This window comes from Macaca nemestrina, chromosome 16 (genome assembly GCF_043159975.1).
Source record: "Macaca nemestrina isolate mMacNem1 chromosome 16, mMacNem.hap1, whole genome shotgun sequence".
Taxonomy (NCBI): domain Eukaryota; kingdom Metazoa; phylum Chordata; class Mammalia; order Primates; family Cercopithecidae; genus Macaca; species Macaca nemestrina.
Genome location: NC_092140.1, coordinates 6,549,608 through 6,562,001, shown reverse-complemented (window position 1 = coordinate 6,562,001; position 12,394 = coordinate 6,549,608). Strand labels below are relative to the sequence as shown.

The 12,394-nt window shown below is 35.4% G+C and overlaps 1 protein-coding gene across 3 annotated transcripts in view; it reads right to left on the bottom strand.

The window, feature by feature from the left end:
* NALF1 (NALCN channel auxiliary factor 1) overlaps positions 1-12,394 on the bottom strand; it is a 708,506-nt gene that overhangs the window by 145,017 nt on the left and 551,095 nt on the right. The gene's annotated exons all lie outside the window — the stretch shown is intronic.

The following is a 12,394-nucleotide window of genomic DNA, read 5'->3' as shown; positions in this document are numbered from 1 at the left end:
AGAATGGCAGAATGTTGATAACTACTGAAGATTGGTGATATGTGAATAAAAACGCGTTAGTTCCATTCTTACTTCTTTATATGTGTTTGAAAATTTCTAGAATTATAAATTTAAAATTATCCCATAATTATTTATTATAACTCAAAGAGTTCTTTCTTCTTCGAAACCAAAGAAAAGCCACAAGGCAGACAAAAGTGACAACCACAAAAACAACATGATATGACTTCTCACAATGACATGATTGCTATTGGACCGTGGTAATGGAACCAAATTACAAAGATGTTCCCACCTCCCATCTGCGGCTGATGTAACAGACTTGAGGATTGTATAGCAACAGTCAAAGCCCACCGTCGGGTTCCACTGTAATTTTTATGTCTGAATTCTGGCAATGATTTTGTTATTATTTGGTATCAGTGATGATTTGGTATTAATAATGAAATCTGATAGTTCAGTGATTTGCAAACACTTAGGGTTGAATAAACTGTCATTTACCATTTTGAGGATCAAAGGAAGTGGCTCCGATCATGTTCTGTTAACAGCAACTGTGGCCACAATAAAAAAGAATGATATTTTATTTTCAATAAAAAACTGGTAGAAAAAAAATGTTACCTGATATTTTTACCATAAGAATTTAGAGTAACTTGTTTGCCAAAGTACCATGTTAGCCAGGCAAGATGGCTCACGCCTGTAATCTCAGCACTTTGGAGGCTGAGGGGAGCGGACTGCTTGAGCCCAGAAGTTTGAAACCCATCTGGGCAATGTGGTGAGACCCTGTCTCTACAAAAAATAAACGAAATTAGCTGAGTATGATGGTGCCTGCCTGTAGTCTCAGTTACTTTGGAGGCTGAGGTGGCAGAATGGCTTGAGCCCGGGAGGTTGGGTTTGCAGTGAGCGCACCACTGCCCTTCAGCTGCAGTGACAAAGTGAGAGCTTTTCTCAAAAAAACAAAACAAAACAACAACAACAAAAATTCAAAACACGTTTTTGCTACAGGAAGTCTCAACTGAAATGCCTGACTCTACATGTTTCTTTTAATAAAATAACATGTTTTCATATTTCTAAGTCCATTTACTTCTAAGGCAGATGTGCCCATTCTTCTAATCAAAGCCATGCTATTTCCGGGACTCTTAATCATTTTAATGGAAAGCGTGCCCACAGGTGAATGAAGCGTAAAACCTTAGACCAGTTATTCACAACCTTTACTGCCATTAGACTCACCTAGGGAGGATGGAAATCCCAGTGTCCACACTGCATACCCTTAAACAAGAACCAGTTAAATAAGAAGCCTGTGGGGGTGGTACCAGCATCCACAATTTTTAAGCTCAATATGCAGCCACACTGGAGAACCAGTGGCCCTGGGCTTCTGTTGTGCGTAGTGATCCCCCTTTCCCCTTACTAATGAGGAAGAATGTTTTGTTTTCTGTTCAGTTTGCCATGACAACAGTATTATCTACATTATAGATCCCAAGATGTCTACTACTTGGCACAGATATGAGAGAATAGAGAGGGAAAGAAGAAAGTTATAGTTTAATTGACTACCAGGCACTATCATCAGGATGGCATCCCTGAATTAGGCAGGAAAAACTAACTTAAAGTGAGGATCATATTTTCTGATTCATTTGTTCATTTAATTGATTCATTTGGATGATTCCCTTTTTTTTTTTTTTTTTTTTTTTGAGACTGAGCCTCGCTCTGTCACCCAGGCTGGAGTGCAGTGGTGTGGTGTGATCTCGGCTCACTGCAATCTCCGCCTCCCGGGTTCAAGCGATTCTCCTGCCTCAGCTTCCTGAGTAGCTGGATGATTCCTTTTTTATTTAAAAAAAAAAAGTTGTTAGTGCTATAATGGCATTGATATGGATAACAGAAAATTGAACAAGGAAATGGAATCTGTCTTAAGCCTTTACTGTTCTTTATCATTCTTTGTGGCACTAAGGACAATTCACCCTTTAACAATTAAGAGGATTAAGTCATCTTTAACACAAATAAAATGGTTTTGTGACTAACTGCTAAAGAGTACTTACAATACACTTAAAGAAAATCTGTGTTCACTTAATACAAATATTGTAAGTGGATATATAATCTTGCTATGATTCATGATCATGGGCAGTTAATTACCTCAAAGTGATATATTAGACCGTAACTTGTGATGTAATTTACAACTAGCATTAATGCTGTCATGATTATCTTCTATAGAGCCATTAATATTATAAAATACGTCATGTGACACCCTTAGTATAATACCAGTGTATTGGGTGTGTGTGGGGGGGAATAAATACAAGTACTAATGGCATTGCATTCCTCCATTATTTTGTACCCAGGAAATCACTGGAAATCTCATTAAATTTCTGTATCACTTTTTTGTATTTTGTATCTATGCTTTTCTACACTTTAGTTCTTGAATGTCCGTAGCAATCATAGCCAAAATTTTAAAAAGACATTGAGAAATATTGGTAACCCTATGCAAAATTACCAGTAGTTTTCAATGAATTATAAATATACTGTCTATGTTTGTAAAAATTAGTGGATAAAGGGCACGAAACAATAATTTGGCACAAAAGAAATACAAGTGCTCAAATAGTGATTGAAAATATATTCAACCTCAATTGCAATGAAATCAAGCCAATGTCTCTCCTGAAAAATCAATCCTGAATATGAAAACTATTAACCACAGATGAATTGCAACATGACTGACATTAGCAAAAGGATGGCCTGCTAGAGCAGAGATAACCTATAGGTTGTTTTTCTCAAGACAATGCCTGCAAATGGGCAGCCAGACATTCCTTTTTCCTGCCTTAGGAGGCTCTTCAGGCTTCAACTCTGTCTTATCTGCTCATTATTTTAATTCCTGAAAAACATTATTTGAGGTGTTCAGTTTATTTGATTTCTAATTCAATGGAAGGCATTTGAGTTGTAGATCAAATAAGTTTTGTCTGCTTGTGTATCTGTCTTCTACAACGGCACTATTACAATATAAATATACACGTCTATTTATCTATTTAACTCTACTTTTAACGAAGCAGGCAGCTCATTAATGGTGAGTACATCATCTTACTCGTTTTTCTGTCTGTTTGAAACCTGGTAGTCCCTCAAAAAATGATGAATGAATAAGCAATACAACAATGAGCAAAAGGAACACTTGTCTTTGGTGACATACTTTCTCTGTACACAGAAGAGGTTAGAAACAGAAGACTTGGACAAAGTGGATTTCAGTATGATGTCATTCATCTCTTCTGATTTCTCTGTCACATTCACTGGCATACAGAGTTCTTGACCACTTGAGTTATGACCAAAACTATTCCTACTTCTGAATGCCCGAGTGTGATCACTACCATTTTACTTTTCTTAAAATTCTGAGAAAAGTCCTGAGGCAAATAAGAATCATACACAGGCAAGAAAAGTCAGAGTTCCCATACACATTGGGAAAATGTGAGCTCACATTTAATGAACTAGCATTATCCTCGTAAGAGGTCTACATGAAGGTTCACGGGAGGAACAGGTGCAAGGAAGGTTGAGCTGAAGAACACATTCAAATATGAGGCAGTGCGGCTTAAACTTAATGTAGAGACTGGTGGTTAGCAGATAGAATCAGCCCCATTTTGTGTGATTATTCTCAATTCTGAGTCTCAATTAACATTTTGCTCACCAGAGAACAGACTATAATATAGTTGGAACACATGGTAAATTCTCTAAAAGCACATTGCTTATTTAATGGATTTGGTTAGTATGTAGCTTAAATTTCAACTTCATGTTGGTGGTAGTACAGAGTATTTTCTTTTAAATAATTTTAAAATTCTAATATTTGTCCTCAAAGTTTTACAGTAGCGAAAATTCCTTTCAAGCAGTTCTTTATAGCTATTTTATTTCTTCATTTTAAAAGCAGAATACTCTGATGTATTAGCTCAAACACCCCAGATGCCAGTTCCACATGGTGCTACCAATAAGGTGGTATGCAAATGTTGTGTTAGGTTTTGTTTTGTGTGTGTGTGTCTGTGTGTGTGTGTGTGTGTGTGTGTGTTTAGTTTTTAATGTCTGGATACTTGAGGTAATAAGATGTAACTTCTGGGCCGGATGCGGTGGCTCATGTCTGTAATTTCAGCAATTTGGGAGGCCGAGGCAGGTGGATCACTTTAGGTCAGGAGTTCAAGACCAGCCTCGCCAACATGGTGAAACCCCGTCTCTACTAAAAATGCAAAAATTAGCCAGGCATGGTGGCGGGCACCTAGCTACTTGGGAGGCTGAGGCAGGAGAATCGCTTGAACTCAGTAGGAGGAGGTTGCAGTGAGCCAAGATCATGCCAGTATACTCCAGCCAGGGAGATGGAGCGAGATGCCATCAAAAAAAAAAAAAAAAAAAAAAGTGATTTCTCCTAAAACATTGAAAAAAATAAGTAGTTTTCTTTACACCAATAATGTCTTTACATCAAAGTATCACCAAAGTATTACCATAAATTTCATTACATGAAATATAAAGTAGAAAGGTGATACTCTTGACATGAAAATAATGCTAAAAATAACTAGAAGAGGAACAACAATAAAATCTTGGTTTTCTTTGTATATTGAGTTATGGACACATAACCACTTTATCACAAAACATAATAAAATCATTTATTATTATTATTATTATTATTATTATTTTAGATGGAGTCTCAGTCTGTTGCCCAGGCTGGAGTGCAATAGCGTGATCTTGGCTCACTGCAACGTCTGCCTCCTGCGTTCAAGTGACTCTCCTGTCTCAGCCTCCCAAGTAACTGGGACTACAGGCGCCCGCCACCACGCCTGGCTAATTTTTGTATTTTTAGTAGAGACGGAGTTTCACCATGTTGGTCAGGCTGGTCTCAACCTCCTGACATCAGATGATCCACCCGCCTTGGCCTCCCAAAGTGCTGGGATTATAGACGGGAGTCATAGTGCCAAGCCATCTGGATTATTTAAGACCACACATGAGTGAAAAGACTAGTGAGACATTAGAAAATATGGCTAGGAAAAAAAGGTATCAACTTGTTAAGAAAAGAAACTCAGAGCTGGCCAAATATCCTGAATGACGTTATAACACATTTTTTTTCCCAAGAAATGAGATAGCTCCTCAGCTGTTCCCGTCTCCACTATCAGTACTGTTTGTAATTTTTTTTTTTTTTGCTTGAAGGTACTTCATCTACAGTCTACATTATAAAAGGAACAGTAAAGGATGTCTTGTACAGAAAGATAATTCCTGTTCCATCCCAGCATGCTTCTTTTAAAGATAAACATGTTTACCATCAAGTTTAACTACCATTAAAACTGTATGTCAGTTCTAGGGCTATCTAAAAATTAAAAGGATTGATATTGTTTCTTCAATTTGAAAACTGTCAGCTCTTAAAACACCTAGTATCTCAGAACTTTTAAACTTTCTAATTAATAAAGTATTCATTTTTGTACACAGAGTTTTACTGGCTTAGATGTAAAGACTGTAGTCCATTAGACAAAAGGATTTTCTTAACACTAAACTGTATTTAATCATGTATTAAATTACATTATATTTCATAATGATATGATAAAAATAATTAATGAGCTAAATCATCACAATAGAGTCTCCCAAAAAGCGTTCAATAAAAGCCTAAAAATTATTGAACAGCAGACATTTGGTTTAAGACTGCAAAATTAGACATTTCCAAAACTGTTTTCTGTACTTAGAAATCATAGTAATAACGTCAAGGAAAATTAGAGTAGAACCCTACATCTTTTGTGAAATTAAGAGAGATCTAAAACCTGGAATCACAACACATGAAGAAATAAAAGGAAATGGAGAAGGGGTAACTGACCTAGCAGAGTAAGAAAGCTTAACTCAAGTTAGTGGCCACTCTGGGGAATTTGCAAAGAGAACTCTGGAAAGATGTGAAAATTCTCATCTACCAATATAAAATTATCCAATCCGCTATTTAAGTGCCTTACTCTTAACTAAGTAATAATAAGTATCACAAGATATTTGAGGAAAGCTCCCTACATAAAGAGACTGAAAGCAAAATAAACCAAGAAAGGAAATCTTGGAGAAATTGTCAACATAACATAAACACTAAGTATTGTGAATAAACTAGAGAAGAAGATCTCTTGGAAATTTAAAATGTAATTGTTGGAATTTTTAAAAAATAGAATACTTGGAAGATAAAATGGAGAAATCTCTAGAAAGCAACAAAGAAAAAAAAAAAAAGCAAAAGAAATGACCAAGAACAGGATCAAGAATAGGAGATAACCAACTCATGAAACTCCCAAAAATATAGAACACAGGGAAAAAGAAAGAGGATTTTTTTTTTTTAAACAACAATGTGTTTTCCAGGACTCAAGGCATGAGTTTTCAGATTGAAAAGACACTAATCATAATGTGATAGGAAAATAAATTTCTGGACCTCAAAATCACTACACCAAAGGGAAATGTCAAGCAGGGAACTATGTCAGGCAAACCCACCTCCAATTTATTCCTCAATAAGATAGCTACAAAGATTAAAAACAAACAGACAACAACAATGAAAAATAACCACATACCTCCCTCACAATTTGTCCACAAGAAAATTCCTTGTGGACCTCAAGATCTTTACCCTAAAACAATTCTGTTGGATTTCACCCTGGCAATGTAAACTGGTAGCCTGTCTTCACAGATGCAGGACAAAGGACAGAACTCAAAGTCATCCGTCTGCTCACCTGAGACAAATGTATATCTGATTGTTTTCCCTACCCTATTGCTTATGTAGAAATGTAGATTCACTGAGCCTGTCTAAGGCAAAAGTGAGTATTCCTCTAGCCTCCTCTCACATGTAAATTGTGTATTTAGTGAAAGGCTGATCAATGATTCAAAAGAATGCAACCTTTTGTCTATTATCTACCTATGACCTGCAGGCCTCCACTTCAACCTGTCTGCCTTTCCAGACTAAACCAATGTACATCTTACACATATTGATGGATGTTTCATGTCTCCCTAAAATGTATAAAACCAAGCTATGTCTCCCAAACCTTGGACACATGTTGTCAGGATATCCTGAGGATGTGTCAGGGGTGCGTCCTTAATTTTGGCAAGATAAACATTGTAAATTGGTGGAGACCTGTCTCAGATACTTTTGGTTCACAGTAACTACAACTTAAAATAACTTTAAAGCAAAATTAGAACAAGGAAACAAAAAAGTACAACAGCAAGTCACTGACTGTGATTTACCACCTGACCATTTTCTAAACATCTCTCAAGTCTACGCTGTTTCTCTCCAGCCCCACGATCCCTACCCCTGCAAAGGCCATAGGCATCTCGTCCTAGAACTCTAGGATCACTTTCTAATGAGGCTTTAGGCTCCCAGCTGGCCTTCTGGAATGCGCTTTCCACCTAATGGTCTGAATAATCTGCTACAAATGCGAGTTCTTCCATTTTTTTCCTTGCCTTAGGATAATGTGCTAATTTCTTAATGAGACTCTGGGAGTGCCCCTACTTAGACCTTCTTAGTTTTATTTTGCACCACTGTCTATACTCTCTGTTCTCTTCTCCCTAGTTCCATCCTCATCTTGATTCTTCAGAAAGATTTACTTTCCTTTAGATCCTACATTGAACAATTTTACCCCATCTGTCTCCTACTCCCTCATACATGACCCTCCCTTGAGTAGAATATACTCTTGACTCTTCCTCTGCAAGAGTCCTATTCCAATTATCTCAGCATTAACATAATTTTCTCTTGAAAACTTCCTCCTGCCCTAGTCTTGTTTAGGTGGACACTTTGTTGGCCACTGAGCTCATCCCACAGGGTTTCATTGTCTTTCATCCATTTATGTTTCCCATTAGACTCTCTGCCCTGGAAGGAATCCTGTTTATTACCTGCTAGCATCTTCAATGCATAGCACAATGCAAAACACTTAATAGGCACTTGAGAAAATTTGCTGAATTGAGAAATGAATCGATGAATGAAAGCTCACACAGTTCAAATAGTGGAATCAAAGCCATAAAGTTGTCATCTGGTGGTGGTGGAATAAGGTAATGAATCTGAAAGCATTTTCACTGTGCTCCTTCATTTTTCTATGGAAATACCAACCCGAATACTCCTAAGGGGTTGTTACCCTGTGGATTCTCACAACATGCTCCAACAGTTAACTACTCTAAGAATTCTCAGTTCTCACTTTAAATTCGACTTGAACAAAATTCAAAATATGACCTTTTCTTTCATATTGGCTACTTTCTGAATGCCCTTTCTTTGTATCAAAATTTAAAAAGTGAAAGAATTAAAGAATTCCACTACTCTTCATTTGTATACAGTAATACATTCTTTATGTTTTCTTATAAATATAAATTTCCTATAAAAATATAAAGATGTACTCAGCTTCACCCTTATCCCTCTGAGCTGGACTCTCTGCACTAAATATTACCTTCTAATACTCATCCCATACCCATGTGATGGATGCAGCCAAACTCACTTTGTTAAAACACTGCTTTTCACTGGATATTTAAACAATAATATTTTCTTGTTGCATGTGTAGCTTTCTCTTACTGACTTGGAAAGTCTTTTATAATCTACCTTCAGTGCTTTCTCTTGGATACTTACTTTGTCATAAAATGTAAAATACATAAAAACTACAGGCAATTTCATATTGGCACTGAGCAAATGCAATTTCCAAGGTACCTTTTTGGGTTTTCCTTTTCTTTTTAGATTTTCTTTTGAATAAGTGTTTTCTATATGAGAAATTGAAACGTAATCCTTTTAGGTCTTTCACCCTTACCAAGAGTGAGCCACGAACATTTTTGCAGTTCTTTTCTATGCTCAGCTTGCCTCTCTATTTTTACTGAGCAGGGTTTTTTAAGTGTTTAGCATCTCTCTTTGCTTAAAATTATTTTTGTTTTTGGCTTCTTTCTTCCAAAGTAGTAAAAATGAGCATATCTCTTTCCAATAAAAATGATAAATGAATTGAAGCCCAAAATATCTTAAGTCTTAGGACTTAAAGCTGTAGTTTTCTGTTTTTAAGAATCCACTTCTTCTGCTTATTGCTGACTTACTTGCAACCGGCTGTCTAATTTTACATATACTCTGGTCAAAGAACAACACCTAAATCTTCAATTAAGTCATCATTGCAATGATCACAATAAGCAATACATGGGAACTACTGAAAACCAAACACTTAAACATATTTTTAGAAATGTAAATGAAAGATCTTTTCTAGGAAATGAGAAAAACTATTGATTGCTATTTAGTAGATATACAACTTGCCTAACACTATTGTGGAAACATTAGTAACCAAGACTGTAATTCTGATTTTGCAAGAACTCAAATAATACTTAGTTTTACACTTACTCTTTTATCATCTGTGACAAAACTTAGCAAAATGAAAGATTATCTAGAAGCAGAATCAAGATTGTAAAAAACTATTTTCAAGAGTTAGACAACCCATGCATAAAATCATTTATTGAGACACGCATATGTGTCTAACAATACATTTTCATACATCTTTAATAAACTATCACTAAAGCACATCTGTACTGGGGTGCCAATCACCGATTTTTAATAAAACCATTCTATGATCCCATTGAGAGAGGTATTGACTTTTATCCATTTTGTCTATAACAACTTTATATATGGGAGGTTTAAACAAATTAGAGGTTTAAAGACATGTAAAATTCCTGGGAATAATCTTTAGATGCAAGTTTTAAAACCAATCTATCCCCAAATTCTGATTCTAAAACACAATGTTCAATCTTAATTTGGAAGGAGTAAGAAATGTGCAGAACAGATTACATTTCTAGTTTGATTTAGACCTTTAATTCTTAACTTAATATTAAGAGCATATACTAGACTATTATAAGAAATAGTAGCATGTAACATATGAATGTTTATAATATGTAAACAATAACTTATTAAAAATAATTAAATTATAATATCCACACCACAAAGACATCTGGGAATTATCTAGAAAAACTGAGATAAAACAATGAGATAAAATTGAGATAAAATAAAGCATTAAAACATAAGATATAGAATTTTCTGAAAAATAAAACGTCAGCAAATTTCCAAGGTAATTAAAGAAAAGAAAACCAACTAACAAACAAGTTGAGTAGAGCATTAAAATGTTAAATTTTTGGAATAAAAATGCTTAGAAAGCAAGCATTCAAAATCCAATAGCATCAGTGAAGATTCTCATGCTTTTCTATCACTGCTTTCCATAAGAGGCATGCAAGTATGATAATAAGATACGACTGAGCATAAGAACTCTGTCAGAAAAAAGCAAAGGAAGCAAATAATCTTTTTTTCTATTAATTTTGTTTCATTTTATTAAAAAAGTTCTAAGGATTTACAAATGAAAGTTTTCTGAAAAAATATGTGAATATCATTCAAAAAATGTCAATATCATTCAAAACATAACAAAGCTTTCTGAAAATTTTCACCTGTTATCAATTGTACAATTTCTGCTTTAAATAAAATGGTAAGCTAGAATTTGTATTCATATCTTTTTGCACGCAATGTATCACTGCCTTAACATGGCTCTGTAAGTTACTGAGTCATTAAATGCTTGCAAATTGCAAAAACCTGTAATTCATTCTATGGTGAGCCATGTTATGAGTACCGCTTTTTTCAAACCTTAAAAATATATTAGGAGAGAGACAGCATTCATAAAGTATGACTTTCAGAAGGGAATTTAGATTTCTACACATTAAATTAAAAAGCCTATATACTTTATACTTTGAGCAGAAGGAGAGGAATAATGGAAACTTTCATGTATTGTGACAGGACTAGAAACTGGGGCTGCCTCTTGATAGTGCAACTTGGAAATACTCATCAACATTTTGAACATTCACACCCTTTGCCACAATGATTCTACTTTTACTATTTTTCCCACAAATGTTCTTGCACATGTAGGCAGGACTATGCATAAGAATGTTCATGGTGACATTGATCATACAGCAAAAATATAGGGACAAACTAAAGGTTCATTAACAGAGAATGGTTTAAGTAAAATCCATAAAACAACAATAAAGATTCAATCGACATGGTCCACCTAGGGCATAAATCAAGCACAATGCATACAGTATAATTGTTGCCCTTTGTATGTCAATTTTTAAGTAAGTGAATTTATTTTTCCAAGACTCATCTTACATACATGTTTCTACATAGACTTATGATTGTCCGGAAAATTTTGGTTAAGCAGCAGAGTTCAGGGAATTCAGTTTGCTAAGTCACTGTCCTAATATTTTAAAAAGGTGCTCAAAGATGGAGACAGGTGTCTCTCAGCATTGTTTGATTGAAAGATGTGAGGGAGAATGTGCCAAGAGTTAGAGCTGGGCCAACTGGTCCTCTGGCCATCATAAACATCCCATCAAAACCATCAGGGTTGGGGTGGAGTGCGTTAGTGATAAAATCATGAGTCACAAAAGAATGTTGAACTGGTGAATGTGGGGCAGAAGAATGCTGTGATTAGATGTATATTAATATATTGGAAGATCACTCAGCTAGGAGCATAAAGGATGTATTCAGGGAAGGACCAAAAGTGGGAAGGTTAATAAAATGACAATTGCAATATTTGATGGAGATATGACAAGAGCCTGAATTCAAGCACTGACAGCCAGGAACACCACTGAATAAACAGGATGGAACAGATAAAGACTCAATATAAGGAGTATATTTGTTAAAAATTGGTGATTAATTAGATATGAGAAGAAAGTGCGTATGCTCTTTTCTGCCTTGTTCTTAGAGGTTCATAAATATAAAAAGAAACACATGTAAATATTTAAGATAATCATTAATTCATTAAATATGCATAACTATATAAGGTAGGTTCTAATATTATCAGCTTATACAGATGAATAAATAGGAATATTGTAAGGTTTAAATTACTTGTCCAAGTTCATGCAGTCAGTAAATGGTGAGCTCAGAGGCAGTTGAACACCACTGCCTGTACATTTAGCCACTACATTCTACCTCCCCTCAGACTCCCCTGATCCCTTTCAGACTTTCTGTGATGCTTGGATTCCAACTTGGGTGAATGGGTGAAAAGAGCCATCACTAATCCAATGAGGAGAAGCTGGAGTTAATGGAATGACCACAAGGTCAATTTAAAGGGCTGAAATTTGAAGTATTTGAGACACACCAAAGTTGAGGTATTTAGCAGGAGCTTAAAGAACAGAACAAGGCACCAGATATAAACTTCATTCCTCTTGGTAAAACCATGGTATACTGAGGTATAGACATGGAAGGGATGTTCTAGGAAAGGTAACCTCCAGTCTTTTGACTTGCTAATTATATGCTATATATACACTTCTCTAGGGGGTCTTTTAAATATGTTCATATCAAATAAACAGACATTGACTGGTGGTAAGAAAATATGGCCATTTTAATCCTTTAAAATAAATCTGAAAACTATACAATTCAGGAGAAAAACACCCCATCAAAATCCTTTCCTTTGGA